This window comes from Podarcis erhardii, assembly GCF_964252035.2.
Source record: "Podarcis erhardii genome assembly, chromosome: 1".
Taxonomy (NCBI): domain Eukaryota; kingdom Metazoa; phylum Chordata; class Lepidosauria; order Squamata; family Lacertidae; genus Podarcis; species Podarcis erhardii.
The window spans coordinates 103,428,313-103,444,203 of NC_138497.1; the positions used below are offsets into that span (position 1 = coordinate 103,428,313).

The 15,891-nt window shown below is 40.3% G+C and overlaps 1 long non-coding RNA gene across 2 annotated transcripts; it reads right to left on the reverse strand.

Moving 5' to 3' along the window:
• Positions 1 to 1,440: 1,440 nt before the first annotated feature.
• Positions 1,441 to 10,878, reverse strand: LOC309348737. Of its 2 annotated transcripts, XR_014159530.1 has the most exons (4): positions 10,648 to 10,878; positions 9,069 to 9,332; positions 2,623 to 2,847; positions 1,441 to 1,746 (listed from the first exon to the last, which is right to left on the reverse strand). It is a non-coding gene; the product is annotated as an uncharacterized lncRNA (long non-coding RNA). The 2 variants fall into 2 exon arrangements; XR_014159531.1 differs by lacking the exons at positions 1,441 to 1,746; positions 2,623 to 2,847 and adding an exon at positions 7,508 to 7,597.
• Between the last annotated feature and the right edge of the window lie 5,013 nt (positions 10,879 to 15,891).

Here is a 15,891-nt window from a genome sequence, read left to right on the forward strand (position 1 = left end):
CTAAAATATGGCAAGATATATTGGAGATGTATTTAATCCTCTGTCAATACTCTCTCTCTCTCTCTCTCTCTCTCTCTCTCTCTCTCTCTCTACTCTGAAGTATGTCCCATTGATTTCAATGAAGCTGACTCTGAGGTAAGTGGGTATAGGACTGCCACACTGCCACTAAACCCTGAATTCGTTTGCAGACCCCATTTCATTGCATTTGATCCAGTAAACCACAAATGAGTCCCACTTGCTTAATGGGCTTTTTCTGCCAACTTTCCTCCCTCAGCAGCCGCATATGCCCCTGGAAAGCTGTTGCTGGTGTTTAGGCCCAGAAGAATATCTGGAATGGAATTGCTATGTGGTATAAGTAGCTAGAGCTGGAAAAGGATGAACTAGTCAAAACAGAAGACACCCTCCCCTTCACAAGTGTTTCATTCCCAAAAGGGGTTCACTTATTCCTAGTCCTTTCCACTATTGTTTACCAGCTATGCTGCCATATTTCAGAACCGGTTTCTAAGTGCCATTGAATCAAACTCTTGTTCAGTCTCCCGATTTACCTGTTGCAACCCACAGCTGCAATATGAAATATTTGTTAATATTAGATGGTTTTGTTTCGGAGAGTGTTGTATTTGGCTCCCCACTTGCATTTATAGGTCTACTATGTTACAACTAGGGACGCGGGTGACGCTGTCGTGTAAACCACTGAGCCTTGGGCTTGCCGATCAGAAGGTCAGTAGTTCGAATACCCACGACGGGGTGAGCTCCTGTTGTTTGGTCCCAGCTCCTGCCAGCCTAGCAGTTCGAAAGCACATCAAAGTGCAAGTAGATAAATAGGTACCGCTCCGGCAGGAAGGTAAACGGTGTTTCTTTGCAGTGCTCTGGTTTCACCAGAAGCGGCTTAGTCATGCTGGCCACATGACCTGGAAAAACTGTCTGTGGAAGTGGACAAATGCCAGCTCCCTCGGCCTTTAAAGTGAGATGAGCCAGCAACCCCAGAGTCATTCGCGACTGGACTTAATTGTCAGCGGTCCTACTTTTACTTTTATGTTACAACTAACATCTAATACTAGTGTAAAAGTAGACAAAGAAACAAAAAAGTTCAATAGGACTATCGTGCCAGAATAAAATAAAGGTTGGCCTATAATAAACAAATAAGCAAATATGGACATTTCTGACCCCAGTTAATACACTAGCATGTTGTCCTTTATAGATTAGGTCCCAGTTTCATGCTTCCCTTCATGCCACATGCTTCATTGTGCCTACCTGTAAATGATTTGATTAGCTGAAAAAGGGCCAGTCTTTTAGGAGCTTCAAAATATACCTTTCTGTTGGAGCATCCTCAAAATATTTTATTCACTTTCTGCTGGATGCCTGCCCATAGCCATAATGTAAAACAAGTGATGGTTTAAAAGGGGTAGATTCAGCCCTGGATTCTTACTTTCCAAATCCAACTTTCTGTTTTTCACTAACATATATATTAAATAAATGTCTACCTACACTTCAATAATATAGAGTGGGAGGGGCACAGACTCCTGTTATTAAACTTAGAGTTGAGTGTTTGCATTTTCTTGCATTAAAATGTTATATGTTGGCAAAAACTTAGGTGCAGGTAGACCATGCCTAGCTGTAAACCTGAGGGCAGGACATGATTGCTATATCATCCGGAAGTGTTGTGCTTCCAGGCAGAAAGGACATATCAGGAGACATGGGATAGCAAGGTAGAGGGGATTCAACATGTTGGAAGTGGATGCTATCCATCTAAGAAGCAAACCAGAAAAAGGTAAATGGAAGCATGTCTAGAAGTAGGACAGTATATGAATAAGCATTTATGACAGTGAAAGAAGACTGCAGATGATATATCTAGCCCATATTGGAATCTTGTTCCTATCTTGCTAGTAGATCAGAAGAGACTGACAAGTGAGGCAGCAGATGTATACTCTTGTGGGGAATGTGGGATGATGTTGCAGTGTCCAATTGGTTACCATGGTTCATGGCTTCTTGAATTCAGTGAAAATGATTTGACTAGGCGTGAGATGAAAAAGGGTTATTTTTTTTTTCAGATATTGTATTGAGAGGGGATGAAATTTTCCATGAAGGGACAAGTGAGGGAAATCAGTGATCCAGTTGGTTAGAATCACCCATGCAGGAAACATCTCATTGGCTTTGTTGCCCTCAAGAACAATGACACATAACAACCTCTACCCAGCACTATGATGTCACCTCATTCACTTTGTGATCTCTGATTGGATGGAATTACTCTTGGAAGTAGTAGGAAACCTTCCTAGGGACCCAGTCAAGTTGAGAGAGAGAGAGAGAGAGAGAGAGAGAGAGAGAGAGAGAGAGAGAGAAATGGCACCAGTCCATTTACTGTTTGGGGAACCTATTTTGCCACTTTCAGGAAAGCACTGTTTCTGGTGTGAAAATTGAAACAGATGAATATAGTCCTATTGAGAATCTAAATTTTATTTAGCTAAAGACCACTAAAGTAAAACAATGGGAAGTGGTAAAAGGGATGGAGAGTTTTGGCCTTTTCACCACTCTTTACTCTAATTCCCCACCCCCACCTTCCAGTTTCTTTCACCCTTTCCTCACCGCAGTTTCCCACATGGAAAATGTGCCATACAGTTAGCTCACCACAAGATTGTTTCCCTGTGTGGATCTCCTGGAAGCAATTCTGAACTCAATTAAAAAGGTTTTAGACATAAAGGGGAGCTGGGTCACATCCACATCCAAGACTTAAGTTCCCATGTTTTCCACAATTGTTCTTCAGTTAAGAAAAATTATTTGTTCTTTACCAGCCTCCTCCTAAAGAAGTCGACACACAGTACCAGAAATGGGAAGCACAAATTTCTGCAGCACCTGGGAGAAATGAAGTCAAAATGGGAATCTCAGTGCAAGTAAAACACCCACCAGCACTTAGGCATTGGCAATAGGACACAAGCCTGGAAAAGATTCAGGAATAGTCAAACCTGGAGGGAAGATTGCTTCCGCTTCTGACTGCAGCAAAAGCCTTTATATAATATGTTTCACAATAAAGGAAGGATGAAGAAGGTTTTGAGAAAGTAATGCAGGTTAGCATTACTGAGTAAGTTTAACAGTTAAGGAATAAGAGGAGAGATCCTCTTGTGTGTCAAGAAATTGGTGAAGTTATAGGAAGCAAAGAGTAGGAAGAAGTAGACAGTTCTCCAGATGGAGGGAAATATAATATCGAGTTCCCCAAGGATCAGTATTGGGACCATGGTTTTTAACTTATTCATAAATGGTCTAGATCAGGACTTCACAAACTTAGGTCTCCAGCTGTTGCTAGACGCAACATCCCTAGCTAGCAGTGGTCCCAGTGGTCAGGGATTATGGGAACTATACTCCAAAACAGCTGGAAACTCAGGTATCCCTGGTCTAGAGTGAGGAGTGAGCAGTGAGGTAGCCATGTTTGCTGATGATATTGACTTGATCCTGGTTATCAAAACAAAAAAAGAGATTGTGAAGTGCTTCAAAGGAACCTCTCCAAACTGAGTGAATGGTAAAGTGGCAAATGCAATTCATTCAGTGTAGACAGGTGTAAAGTGATGCATATTTGGGCAAACAAAACAAAACCTTAATATCACGCATGAGGTCTGAACTGGCATGGACTGACCAGGAATGAGACATTGAGTGTCTTTTGTTGGTCCAGTAGGGGTCCCTGACTGCTGACACAATTTCTAACGTGGGTTCATAGCAATCACACCCTCCTTCTGACTAGTTAGAAAAAAATGTGCTTTGAGGTATAGCTTTCAAGAAAACAGCTCTGAGCATGTTCAACCTTCCTTCAGGGCAGCCCTACTAAGTCAATACTGAGACTCGTGGTCATCCCTCAAAATAACAGCAGCAGCTGGGGAACAGGAAATCCCTCTAAAATTAAATGTCAGTAACATGGCTTTTCTGCCCAGAAACACATGGGAAGGACCTCTTTGTCGTAGCTAAACTTTTGGATTAGGATTGGCTGAGTGCTGCAGAGACCTGACTGGCCAGATAACAGCGGAGTGACAGGAATGTTTGCAGAGTTTCTTTGAGTACAAATGGAAGTGTAAAAGGTGTGTGGAATGGAAAAGAATATGTGGCTTTAGAAATTTGGGAGCTTTGAAAATGTGGGGGCTTTGCTTGACATTCTCTTTGGGAGAGCTATGCCACAGTAGTGGACCAGCTTTCATTGCTGACAAGACTGACAAATCTGTAAGTATCAAGTTATCTCATTTTATATTTTTTTCCCAATATCCAGTTTGCCCTATCTTTTGATCAGTTTGTAATCCTTAAAAAAAGGTCAGCAAGAAAAAACCCAAAAGTATTTTGTGCACTTATCCTAATATACATATTTCTCCAAGCATTTCCCCCTGAAATAATGCATTTTAACACTATTTTATCTTAATATGTGCATTTCTAGGTACACAGTCTTTCTATATGTTTTCTGTACACACTTTGTGAGTGGAGAACTGCATCACAAAAAAATCAGAGAAGTGCACAATTTGAAGGACAGCTGTGTTTCCGTTTGCTTATTGATCCTGTAAATGTGAAATTCAAACTGAAAAAAAGTCATTCCCCCATCCCTGATTGGCCTTTTGTACACAGGACCACTCAAGACAGGTGCAAGAACCCAGAAAACAACAGTGCTATAGGAGTGCTACAGTAGTTGCCTCATATTTGGGTTAAATATGCAGAACTGCAGCAAAGGAAGAAGCACATGTAGAGCACAGAGTTGCCCAGGAAGAAGTACTGATTGTTAAACCACACTGAAAATTATAGCTCTTTGAAGGGAATAGAGGGTCACCTAACAACTCTCAGCATCCTTTACAAACTACAGCTCCCAGAATTCCATGACTGTTTAATGTGGTGTCATAGCGCTTTAAATGTATAGTGTGAATGTGACCAATGGGAGGAGCAGATAAGAAAGTGTGAATTAGGAAGCAACAGTTGGAAAGTGGAGTGAGAGACAAGAGAGAAATAATAATAATAATAATAATAATAATAATAATAATAATAATAATTTGTTATTTATACCCTGCCCATCTGGCTGGGCTTCCCCAGCCACTCTGGGCGGCTTCCAAATTTTTTTTTTAAATACTGTAATACATGAAACATTAAAAGCTTCCCTAAACAGGGCTGCCTTCAGATGCCTTCTAAAAGTCTGGTAGTTGTTCTTCTCTTTGACATCTGGTGGGAGGGCATTCCATAGGGAGGGCGCCACTACCGAGAAGGCCCTTTGCCTGGTTCCCTGTAACTTGGCTTCTCGCAGTGAGGGAACCGCCAGAAGGCCCTCAGAGCTGGACCTCAGTGTCCGGGCAGAACGATGGGGGTGGAGACGCTCCTTCAGATATACTGGACCGAGACTGAAGGGAATTAGTTAAGAGGGATAATAAAAATATATGTAAGAAAGTTTCAGTAGCTGCAAACCATCCAGTGATCCTCAGATGAAGGGTGGTATAGAAATTTAAATGAATAAATACATTATGAAATTTAGGATAGTCAGTTCTGTTAATTCGGGGAAATAGAACTTTAGGAACTCTTTATAAAAGGACTACTTGTTCTGATGTAATGGCTGGAGTGTCAGACTAGGACCTGGGAGACCAGGGTTCGAATTTCTACTCACCCATGAAGCTCACTGGGTGACCTTGGATCAATCACTGTCTCTCAGGCTAACCTACCACACAGGGTTGTTGTGAGTATAAAACTGGGAGGGAAGAATCATGTAAACCACCTTGAGCTCCTTGGAGGAAAAGGTGGGGTGTAAATAAAATAAAACAAACAAATAAACTGTGCTCCTATTTTAACTGTCTGATCTGGGTAGATTCTAAGGTTAATATACCTTACTGTGTCTTATGTAGGTGTATTTGATGCGAAATGTAAAGGGGGGAAATATTAACTTCTCTAAAGTTAATAGAAGGCTACATATTTGGGCAGGGGGGAAGAGATCATTAATCAAAAGAATTTATTTATATAAGCCAGAAGGTGAAGGTGGAATGTTGGAGCATCTCCAACCTTCATTTATATTACAAGGCAAATCAATTAAGGCAAATCCAGCCATTAGTAAAGAAAGAAAATGTTAAAATGATAGTTAAGATGGAATCCCAGTAGTGAAAGCTTTTTTCCTTAATAAAAATCTTAAGGACCTAGAATGGGCACAAAGTCCTTTCTTAAAAACTACAATTACAATTTTCAAATCTAGATGGAAGTTACTGATCCAGTTTCTACTTGCTCCCTTTTTTTAATCATCCACTTTTCTTTACTAAGAATAGAAACCAGGATTTTTTTTTCAATGGTCAGTAAAGGGATTATATAGGATTAGGGATTTCTACAATAATGGCCAGCCTAAAACAGAAGAAGAAATCAGAGAATTTTTAAAAGAACAAGAGCACTGTGGGTTTGAATTTAGGCAAATTAGTTCCTTTATAGTAAAATATATTATTAAACAGCAAGTGAAAAGAGAATTAACACTGTTTGAACACCTGATCCTGCACATAATTTAATGCCAAAGGACAGATCACCCCAATTTCTAAAATATTAACAAAATTAGACACAGGTGATCTAACAGGATTACAAAAATGGCAGGGAAAGGATTTGGGTTACAACTTGGGTCCCAGAAAATGGGAAAGAATATGGAACATGAGGCCCGTGAAATCAATTTCAGCAATGGTTCAAGAATCTATTCTTAAATCACATTTAGGTGGCACTATACACCACTTATCTTATCCTATATAAACACCAATTTCTACTACAAATGCTGGCACTTGGCACTTTAAAAATCATATAGGTACTTATTCTGGGAGTGTCATTCAGCGGCAGCTTTTGGGGACATATTGCTACTAAAAATTAATTTAACAGCAATGCAAGAATTGATGTCAGTCCCCTTGTTTGCATTACTGGGGAGATGGGATGGCCCAAATGGTGTCAGTTTGGATAAAGGACTGATTATATACTGCATAGTCAAATCTTGTCTATAGCTATTGCGGAAAATTTAATTCAAAAATTGAGGTATACAAGAGGACCAAAAAAGAAAATACATTTTCAACTACAGGGCAAACATTTATTATATCTAAATGATGCTGACAATATTCAAATGCCTCCTGCGAAAGATACTACTATTTTGAATTCTTGGTAATTTGAGGGCTTTATGTGAGAATATCATAACACTGAGGATGGCATTCTGAAATCTATAACTAAGGAAACATTTTGAAAAAGAGGACATGTTACTACCATCCAAAATAAATAATTCTTCTTCCCAGGGCTTGCAAATGTCAAAATTCGTATCCTTTTTTGTTTTTGTTTTGTGCACATTGTTCATGAAATTGTATTGTTTCCACTTTATTTCTTTATTTTGATTAAATAAAAAGAAATACCCTCAGAAGAGTAACTGAGAGATTAACCTATTAACGTCCAGAGGACTCAGGCTTTGTATAGGACCTCAGGACCTTACGTGACCTTAAGTACCCCCTAGCTGTGAACCCGCTTCCTCAGAGAGAGTGTAACCCCATCAAGAGTAGACCACCTCTCATCTATCTGGTTTAGGGAACTAGTTTGTTGGCTTTCATCCAGTCCATTACCAAGGCAAGATATCAATTCAGCACATCCACTGCCACACCTGCAGATGTAAAGGAGAAGTAGAGCTGTGTGTCATCAGCATATTGCTGACAAATATTCCAAACTTCTGGATAACCCCACTCAGTGGTTCCATGTAGATGTTAAACAGCATTGGAGGGATGGTGGAAAAATTGAACCACCCTGAAGCTTCCATGGAGCTGAAGAGCACTCCCCAAGCATCACCCTCTGCAAATGGCTGCCCACATAGGACAAGAACCACCAAAAAGCAGTGCCACCCACACCTAACGTGGAACAAGCACTCCAGAAGGATACTATCACTGATGGTCTCAAAAGCCACTGAGAGGCCGAGGAAAATTAACAAGGACACATTTCCCCTGTCTCTCTCCCAACATAGGTCATCATACAGGGCAACCAAAGCAGTTTCTGTGCCAAACTCAGGCCTAAACCCTGATTAAAATAGTTCTAGAAAATCTTTCTTCCAAGAGCACTTGGATCAGGTTTGCAATCACCCAGTGGCCCACCCACTGATTTGTAACCACCCAGACTTCCCACTTCTGTCCATTGGGCTCTGCTAATGGAAATACCACCACCATGACTTCTGCCCACTCAATAGGCAGACCAGAATCAGGGCATTCTGAAGATGGGGAAGAAGTGAGGCTAAGCTGGCCAAGGATCTACTAGATCCCAGATGACATAAGGAACCAACTGCCTGCCCCCGACTTTCTGTTGATGATGTGGTAGCGATGGCAGCAGCAGGAGGAGGAAGGATTTATGATGACTCTGCCAGTCATACTGGTATATAACAGTGAAAATGCTGGGAAAACGTGAGAGGAAATTGAGAACCGGCAATTTATGTATATTATATGCTACCCATTTCCTACATGTTAATTAGTTGCAATAACAATTACAACATATAGGTTTTCAATTTTACCTAGGGGTATAAACCCCTAGTGGTATAATCTACCCTTGGCCATGCAGTCCATTTACCTTTTTCACTACACATCCTTTTATGATAAAAGACATGTGAAGGTGTTTATGAAATTAATGGCTTTCTCTTTGGCTTTCTGAGTGCATCAAAGGACCCAAAGCAAGCTTTCCTATTTGGACAACAATCCAATACAGGATTAGGTGTGCTGGATTATAAATTAAGTGCTCAGGGTTTTCAAAAAGTGAGGCTGGTTAAATACTGAGCAAAAATATTGAGGAATAACAGACATTGCAAAACAGTGCATGACCCCAGTTATTGTACTATCATATTCATAAAGGTTGTTCACCAAAGTCTTGTACTTTCTACTTTTTTTTACTTTTCTTTCACTCAGAAAAAGCAGGCTTTAATGCAATGTATTTGATAGATGAGGGTGAAGTCAATTTTAAAAGGTAAGTGTAGCATGTAGCATGTTTGTTTATGTTAAATCCTTTTTTTAGGTTAAATCACTATTTTTTACAAGTCAGAATATATAATTCAATATTATATGTGATATAAATAAGAATCTTGCTTTATTTCTTATCACCTTTTATCTGACATGAGCTGGACCATAGAGGCCCAGATCCTGCTAAGAAGAATAGTAGTAGTTTGAAATCAGTGTATTGCAGCATTCAGGATTCCTCCTCCAAATTGCTTGATTAGACGTATGCTCTCAGCCTCTTATTTTCCAACAGAGGGTGTATTTTGCTCAAAAATGCAGTCTGGAAAAGACTTTGCCGCTAAACCCAAGGGAACGACTGGTAAGGCCTTTTCTTGAAATTACAGTATGTTTGTAGTTTGCTGGTATAGTCTGAAAAAAAGTATACTGCTTGAGTTAATCTCTGCAAAACACTAGCAATAATCTGTTTTCTGTACAGGTGTTTTACAATTAGGAGAAATGAATTTACAGTGATTGTCACCAGCTACAGGTTCTAGGGGAAAACTGAATATGGAAGAAAAGTAACAAAAAGCAGAGATGAGCAAGGATGAAAAGGAGAATAAGTTACGTAAAATGGAAATACTCCCTCCCCCCTGAAGTATCACCAGAGCAAACTGACACCCTTGGCACTTTGCAGTAGAGTGGATTATTCATTTGGTCGATCATGCAGAGATAAAACATGCCTCTAAGGTAACATGCAAATCTGACTACAGGCTGTGTCATTCTCAGACAATATCACACAACTGAGTTTGGTTCCTGTCTTACAATGCAATCCTTAGCATGCTGATTCCTAAGTAAAGCTCACTGGAGTAAGAGTATTTGGAAATGCAATGCCTGAATATTTCAACAAAAATAAAATCAGAATATAAAACTTGAAATTGCCTCTAATTGGATGAATGTTTTGCAGAGAACTCTGCAATTTACACCTTGTACTAACAACTTACTGTTTAAAAATCCAAAAAGGATTGGCATTAAAAAAAAAACCCAAACACTTTTGTTCTGAGTCATAAAACGAGGATTCATTACTCTAAATGCAATATTCAGTTTTTCTTCATTTATTTCCCCAGTCCTTAATTTGCAAAGCAGGTCCAATATGCAGCCTATAAAAATAGCCACAAATCACTGTAAAGTTAGTCCATAGTTATGTCTATATATAATGATCTGGGGGACTAACAAGGTAAAGCTCGATCAACAAATATATTCCACATTCTCACTGGTAACTCCAAGTCCTGTTTTTGTTGCTATTTCTCAGCCCTCACCCCCCCTCCTGCCACCCCGTCTGTTACAAGTTATGATGTGTGGATGAAGGCTTTTTCCCATGCCGTAATGACTGTATACTGAGATTTCAAGGGGCTGTTCATGACAATCCCATTTTCTGTGTAATTTCATGGTTGTCTTCTTGAATGAAGATATTGGCTGCTCTGAAGCAGGAGGTCAGATGCTCCTGCTCCCTTTCAGTATTGTTCCAGAGTATGTTTCCTTTCAGCTGATGAAAAGTAATTCATCATTTACACCCCTGAATTCTGCCAGCATTTTTTTTTTTTTTGAACAACTTTTCTTTCCCCGTGGTACCTTGGGCCCATGAAAGAGATAAATAGGTTCAATACAACACCAGGCCCCAGATCCTGGGAGCAGGTTAGGCCTCTGAGGCCCTCAGCTGCCCCTTTCTCATGATAGAGTTTGTCACCTTTCTACCTCTGGAAGTCAAATCCTGTCGACTCAGCCATCTTTCAGGCTCTCTGAAGTGGCTTTGGCACCCACTGGGGCATGTGAGCTTAAAATTGATTTTTTTTTTTTAAAGATCTGTCAAGTTCCCTTAAGGGACCAAGTTGACAGCCAGCAGGCCTTAACCTATCACAAAGCACTCAGTGTGTAAAAGACACCTAAGGAACTTCCTTTGAGAGGCCAAAGGGCCCCAGACTTGTGACACATTGAGAGGGTGTTGTTGCTAAGAAACTGGCCTTTGACAATAGAATTTTTACTGCCAACCGCCTTCTTTTAGAGGCATTTTAGGCTGTCTTTTAAAGAAGACGAAAGTATGTATAAAGCATCATTCCACGCTGCTGCTGCAGCTGCTCTCGCCAGCCTTTTTATCGTGCAAATTTTCCCCAAGGTGGGGCAGAAATGTTGCAGTCAAATCAATGTTGCCATCAGGATCACCTGGACAATGTGAAACACAGTACTCATGATAATGAGGCAACAATCCAACTTTGTAGCAATCCTGGCTTCTGGCTCTTTTAACTTTATGAATACCCATTAATTATGACAAATTCAAGAAGGGTAGCCAGGTTTGGTGTTTAGCAGCATAAAGACAGTGGCTTAATCCAGAGAACCGTATTAAGACTTTCTCTTCTTCTGCCCTCTGGTAGGGAGGCTGACACTTTGGATAGCTTCTGAATGAAGCTTCTTGTTGTCTGAGGTGGGGAGAGAGGAAAGGAAGCATAGCATCCGAGTCTGGCCAATCTCTCCTCGCTGCATCCACCTTTCCTGACAGCTGATTGGTGCAGTTAGAAGGCTTTAATAAGATGTTATTCTCAGCAATGGTCTCTAATGGAAAAGGTGCAGTGTCTGTCCTACTTCAGACGGCAGATAGGGAATTGCATGCTTAAATTCCCCACCACTGCTAGCAGAGGAACAATATCTAGCATATCAGACTGCATCAACCCTTTCCTTGATCACGCACTAAGTTTGTGTGGGAAGGACCATACTTATGTGAGGGGTTATTCTTGTGCCACTCTCTCTGCTGCAAACTGAAGAAACACAAAAAGGCATCTAAGCAACCTCATGTAATACTTAGAAGGAGATCCAAATCAAATTGTGTGTGCGTTTTTTAAAAAAGGATAATCATCAGCATTTTCATGCAAATTTCTCCCAATATACACATTTTTTAAATGTGATTTCCTCCAATGTAATGCATTTTTGTATGTTTTGCATGTTTTGCACTTTTTGCCCTAGAATAGGCATTTTTTCACATTACTTGGCTGGAAAACTGCACTGTTTCACAGGAGTGTTAATTTCAAATGATAGCTGTGGTTTAGTTTGCATACTGCTTCAAAAAGTGGGGGGGGGGAATCTGGATTCACCTTTAAATGTGAATTGAATCAACATTTCTCACCCATCCCAGCCTCAGGGACACCATGATGGATTTTTTGTGAAAGAAAATGTCCACCAGGGTCCTCCATCCCCTTGAAACCTGTTAGATGGAAGCGAGTTTGATGAACATCACTTGTTTTTCTCAAAAACCTATGCTTAGACACTGAGATTGCATTTCTACACTATCCAGGAGAAATGGTACGCTCCCTACAGCAAATGGGAATGCTTGTGCAAATATTGTTGCCTTCTTTCTCATTCAATTGGTGCAACTGATGCCTAAATCAATTTTGACTGCTTTGGGGTAAGGACACCTCTAAGTTAATATCTGGGCGTGAGATTAGGGATAATCAGCACCACCATCTTTCAGAGACTTCTACCAGAACCCTATTCTACCATAATGTTGTAGGTTCCCTCCTGTGTACACTTACTCATTAGGGAAACTGACCCACTTCTTCTAATATTCCCTTTTGTTAAGGCCCAGCCAAGTATTTTAAAAGCTTTGTCAATTTCTTGCCTTACCATATCTATGTTATTCCAATAATATCAGGCTTATCCTTGATACTCATAATTATCATTGGCAAGTCTTTGATGTAATAAATCCTTGATATAATATCATGCTTATCCTTGCTATAAGATATAATCAAAAATGAAAGCAGAAACTTAAGATACAGAGTAAAATATATTACTTGCCAATTTTCCACAGTAACTTTTCATCATTACTCCAAAATTACTTTTTAATGCAAAGAGTAGTTCCAATCACATCGAGGCCCACATGATTCAGATACTATCATAATCACAATTAGATTACATTACTGCAATCAGGAATGGAGATCATTAAGAGAAAGAATATAAATTGCTTTAGTTTTACAAGTACTGAGCTAGCAAAATTATAATTAATCTCCATTTATAATCTTTTCTTTCATAGAACTGCAAAGCATGCTACTTTTTTTAGGCCATCAATACAAATTAGAAGTAAGTAATAAAGCCCTAACTACTACTCTGGTGTGGTGCTCAATTGCAGAAACTTGCCTATTACATGTGGAAAGCATTGCATGCAAAGGGTGCCCTCTGCATAGGGTTCCCCCCACCCCCACCCAGAACAATAAGCTTGTCTATTGCTATGGGAGGTTCTTCATTTGGAAGGGAGGAGAGAGAGAGAGAGAGAGAGAGAGAGAGAGAGAGAGAGAGAGAGAGAGAGAGAGAGAGAATGCAGTTTTGACTGTCCATTTGCAGAATAATCAGTTTGTGATTCCTCTTTCCTAGACGAGTGAAGATGAAGAATAATTATTTTGTAGGCATGACAAAACTGTCCGGAACCTACCACATACAAATGGAACAGGTTGTTATTATTTTGTAAAGGACAATTTTTTAAGGATTATGAGCCAGATATTCTAATCATGCATATATGTATTACCATGCAAAGAATATAGAAACATTATTATTAATTACCACTTTTTACAACTGCTGTGCTGAAAATTTCTCCTTCTTTTTTACATCATTATCAGTTAACAAGAAATAAAGCTGCATTCCAAATTTATCAAAAGGAAGAGAAAATTTGAGTGAAATTCTCATTGGGTTTGCATGAAGGATTCCTGCTGGGCTTACTTTTACTTCTCAGCTGGGCAACGGGTGCTTGGTTCATTCTGCAAATCTCCTCATATGTGGTCAATGTGGGAATGTTCAGGGAGGCAGGAGAGGATATATTGTTTATTAATATCCTTCCTAACTTGCACTAGCAAGTTCCTTTACATAGCAGAGTTACACATTCCCCTTTTAAAAGCACAGCGGGTAGCTGGTTGCAGGCTTGTGTAAGCCTCTCACTATCAGGTTCCTGGAAAGTTCCCTTATATCCCTCTTAAAAAAAATAAAGACGCTACAATCTTGTTCATAAGCAATAAAAGAAGTTTCCTTACATCAGGCAGAGCACAGTGTGATCCCCAAAGGCAGACTTAGTTACAAATATGTACATGTGGATCTACCCATATGGAGGAATGATCCCAGCTCTTGCTGAAAGCTAGCAGAGCAGTCCTAGCTAGAAGCTGGTCAGACACAGAAGCAAGTCAAAGAGAGAGAGAGTGTGTGTGCTGTGTGCCTTGTCCCTTTTGTTACCTGGACATGTAAGGTCACAGGCACCTCTAGTCACATGCATAGGAAGTATGTCCCAGCCAGAAGGAAAAAGTTTTCGACTGGCTGGACTAAACATTCCCCCGCACATCCACTATAGGAAAACAAGGAATGTTGTCTTGACTGCTACTTACATATCACATCCCTCAGTCAGTATTCTTCACTGCTGCAGAGAAACACATTGCGAGGCAACTCTTCCCATGGGGCTTTTTCAGATCAAGGAGCTAGGGAGGCTGCAAAATGCTGGAGGAGAAATGCTTTCTGGAAGGCAAAACACACCATCCTCGACCACCTCCCAACTGGGCAAGTTCAAAACTACACATTGACTATAATTCTAAAAGAATTATTGAAGTCCCCAGAGATTGAAGTAGAGAAATGTATAAGGTTCTGTGACGGGGGAAGAAAACTTTCAAGAAACTGGAAGGCAGCTTTTGGTACAGCACTACTTTTTGCAAATTATTTTGCTTGCTGTTCTTGCTTTAGTGGAACTTCCCATACATAAGTGGCAGGTTGCCTGTGACTTTATCAACCAGCAAATGTGTCTCTTACAGATGGATGCTGGGCAATCAAGTTTAATAAAGAACAAATAAGTCATTCGTAAAATATCATGCCATATGCTATGGAAATAATCCAAAGTGCTTTGACCAATCAGCCAATTATTTCTTACACCAGAACAGGAGAGCAAAATCTATTTGCGGATCCTTTCTAAGGGAAGTTTTCCAATAACTTGATATAATGGTTTGGGTAAGAGTGTCAGCTGCTGCTCAGGAAGTGCTTGCCTTATTTGAACGTTGCAACTTCCATGAACTGAACCCACCTATATCCCAGCTAATGGTAGCCAGTGTATACCCCCTGAAACTGGATGTTTGGGAATTGGGGAAGAGAGGGGAAAGATGATGGAGCTGGACTGCTTAAGGATCCACTCCACCCTAAGCCAGTCCATCTGCTGGAAAGTTGTAGCAATGGGCCCAGTCTGGACCTCTCTGCTTCACTAGCCTGTAGCTGATGAAGCAAAAGATACAGAGTTTTCCTCTCCCTGCTTCCGGTGGTGTTTTGGATGCAGTGGTGTCTGTGCAATGCCATTAAGCCCCATTGCTGGCCACCAGGGATTGGATTGCACCCTAAGATTGTCCAGTTATGTAACTGTGTAAGACCATAAAAACTGAATACTCCAGGAAAGAAGCTGGCTAAGGGATAGCATTCATTGCTCATGCAATTTCTGAAGAACCCCGAGCCTAGTTCTATGCACCCAAAGGTGTTTTGTGCTTGTTTTTCTTGAACACAGGAAACACCAACGAAGCATGGCAAACCAATTTTGAAAATGAGTTTTTTAAACTATAATATCTTCCATTTATTTAAGGAACAAGAAACTCATTTCTCTGCTTCTTGCTCTGAAAGGTATATGGTGCTTCTGAAAGATGGAGAGATGGTTTATTTACACATATATACAATCTGAGCTTGAGAGGGAGGTGTCAACATGGTGTCCTCCAGATCTTGATGAACTACAGCACCCATCACCCCTGACCATTGGTCATGCTGGCTGGGGCTGATGGGAGATGTAGTGCAAATAAAGGCTAGAAGGCCTCAGACTGGCTATGCTGAGAAGAAAACTTGCGTAAGCGTTTCTCTTGCTTTCATTCAAACGTGCAACACTATCTCAAGGAACCATTTAAGGATATCCAATAGCTCTTCATTTAGATAGTGGGAAGAAGAC